This window comes from Gopherus evgoodei, chromosome 8 (genome assembly GCF_007399415.2).
Source record: "Gopherus evgoodei ecotype Sinaloan lineage chromosome 8, rGopEvg1_v1.p, whole genome shotgun sequence".
NCBI classification, from domain to species: domain Eukaryota; kingdom Metazoa; phylum Chordata; order Testudines; family Testudinidae; genus Gopherus; species Gopherus evgoodei.
In genome coordinates, this window is record NC_044329.1 from 37,970,177 (window position 1) to 37,972,961 (window position 2,785).

Sequence of the window (2,785 nt, forward strand, 5' to 3'; positions counted from 1 at the left end):
ACGTGTTCAGCACCAGAGCCCAGGCCCCCTCGCTCGCACCGCCATGCACCCAGGCGGGCCCTGCAGGGGGAAGGCTGGGGCAAAGCCGGGGGTACTCACCTGCGCCTCCAGCGAGCCCTCCATGCTTCCCCAGCCAAACCCTTCCTGGAGCCGCTGCGCCCCGCCGCCTCTTTATACCCGCCCCAGGCCTGGAAGCTTCCAGGGCCCCGCTCGGGGCTCGCTTCATTGGACGCTGGTTGGGCGCACCCCCGCCCTCTGGCTACAGGGTGGGCTGGCCTCCCTCCGGCACCCAGGGCGAAGCGGGTTGAGTCGAAGTTGCTGCTCGGGGCCTCGCTACAAAGTTACAGCCCAAGGGGGCCTGCGGAGGGGGACCGCGCCAGGTGTTCCGGCAGGGGCACGCGGGCAATCTCCCCATGGAAGGGGTGGGAGCCCCAGCTGATCCCCCACGTGCAGCAGCTAGGCGGATAGTACCTGCCTCTTCTTTCTATTCCAGAGCACTGGAAGGAGGTTATGCAGATAAACCCTCCCTCCTTCCCCATTAGGTCCCTTAGTGTGCCGACACACTAATGAGAAAGACCACGAGAAGTGATAGCTGCAGAACCCCCCAACTACTAGCCCAGTGAGTGCCCTGGCAGCCACAGGCCCCAGCTACTGCCAAACCTTGAGGGCTTGATGCTGGCAAAATGCAGAACATAAGGGAACAGAAAAGGAGTGGAGACTTCTCAAGAACAGCGCTGTCTTAGCGACAATGAAATGTCCTGCATTTGCTAGCAGGGTCAGAGAAGGCAAGATGTTCTAGTGCACTTTGTGTGCTGCCCTGCCTGAACACGGCTAGTAAAGTGTTTTTTTGCAGACACTCACAGCTAGGTATTCACAACCAGCTTCTCCAGAAAAGAAAGCAGGCACCAGAGCCAGTCAAACCCACCCAGTTCTGATTTGTCAGGGAACGTGACTCATGGAGAAGACACAGTTTCTTCATTACTTTTCTCCCAGACACAGTTCTTCATTACTTTTCTCCTCTTCCAGCCCTATCCAACACAACACAACCCAGCACAGCTTTGGTTTGTTCAGAAGAAGCTTTAAAGGAAAACTGCAGTGATCAGTTGTAGCACCTTGAAATTAAGTATATTAAATCAGAGGTGCCCATTGAAGTCAGTGGAAGTTTTGTGACAAAGAAAAGTGTTAGGGTTGGATCCTGTTCTATTTGTTTAGGAACTTTAGTCCTTAGCCCATTCTCTCTGTAACACCACTAGTTATCTCAGTGAAAACTCCCATATACTGATACTCTAATAAAAATGAAGGTGTTCCTGACAGTATGACTTTAGTAATTCACCACCCCATTTAAATGCATGAGAAAGTAGCAACTGCAATTTTCTTTCTTGGTCATGGAAAGCAGTTGCCAGTTCCTACATTTAAAAAAATTTGCTTAAGTGTAACCCCTCTTACCTTTAAAGAAAAATAGGAGCTGCTTTCTCATTAATTTAAGCAATATCTGGCTTTTGAGTTTTACTTTTAAGTATAGAATCATGACAGTCTGCTGAAAATTCACCATTTGTTTTAAAGTGATTTAGGTTACATTTCAATGCATGCAACTTTCTAATATTTCCAAAAATATTTCTAATATTAGATATTAGATACTATTCCAAAAATATATTTAATATTTCCAAAAAGCCCAGATCATTAGGTATATCCAACTTCCATTACATTTTGACAGGATTTGGACAAATTTGAAATTCCAACCTTGGACAAAAACATGTAATTAGCATTAGGGTTTGAAACAGAAGAAGGGGAGTTGTTAAGACTTAATATTGTAGCTGTTTTATAGAATAATCTTGAGTGAGAATATTTGGGACAAAGGTTAGGTGAATGGTCTCAGAAGCAAATCATTTCACATTCTACAAGCCTGAAGGGGGTGCACAGGGGGTAGAAATGTCTAACATTTGGACAGGCTATAGCAGGGGTGGACTTAACTTTTTGGCCCGAGGGCCACATCTAGACATAGCAGCAAAGAGTCCTGTGGCACCTTATAGACTAACAGATGTTTTGGAGCATGAGCTTTCATGGGTAAATACCCACTTTGTCGGATGCAACATAGAAATTGTATGGCAGACTGTGATGCTCACAAAATTGGGGTTGGGGTGCAGGACGGGGTGAGGGCTCTGGTTGGGGGTGTGGGCTCCAGGGTGGGGCCAGAAATTAGTTCAGGGTATGGGAGGGGGTTCTGGGCTGAGGGAGTGGGGTGCAGGGAGGGGGGTGCACAAATTTAAAGGGTCCCATGTAAACCAAATTTAAGTAGGGATTATTTTAGAGACTGGTGAAGAGAAAACAGTGGAGGTGATGTATCAAGCCTAATGCATTTAAACCACAATGGGAGGAGTCTATGGAATGTTATACATTAAAGGGGGGATTAGAAGCAGACTGCTGTCCTTCACAGGGAATTTAGTTGATTATGATGGCTAGTTTTACATGGGATTAGAAGTGACTGGCACAAAGTTAAATTACTTGTACAATACTTAAGGTGCTTCTGCACACCACCAAACTCAGGTCTTCACTGTTCTTTTTCTTTAATGTTTCCAATGGGAGTTTCTGGATAAGGCTTTTCACCGCACACTGCAAAATACCATCCCCAGTGCGCTTTTTAAAAGGTCCCTGGAACTCAAGGAACAGAACAGCAGCAGCAGTGACATTTAACACCCGGCCCTTGTCCTGGGGGAGTGTGGGGGAAGAGTAACAGAGGCCCTGAGATCCTGGCAATCCCAGAAGACAGTCACACAAGAGGCAGGTG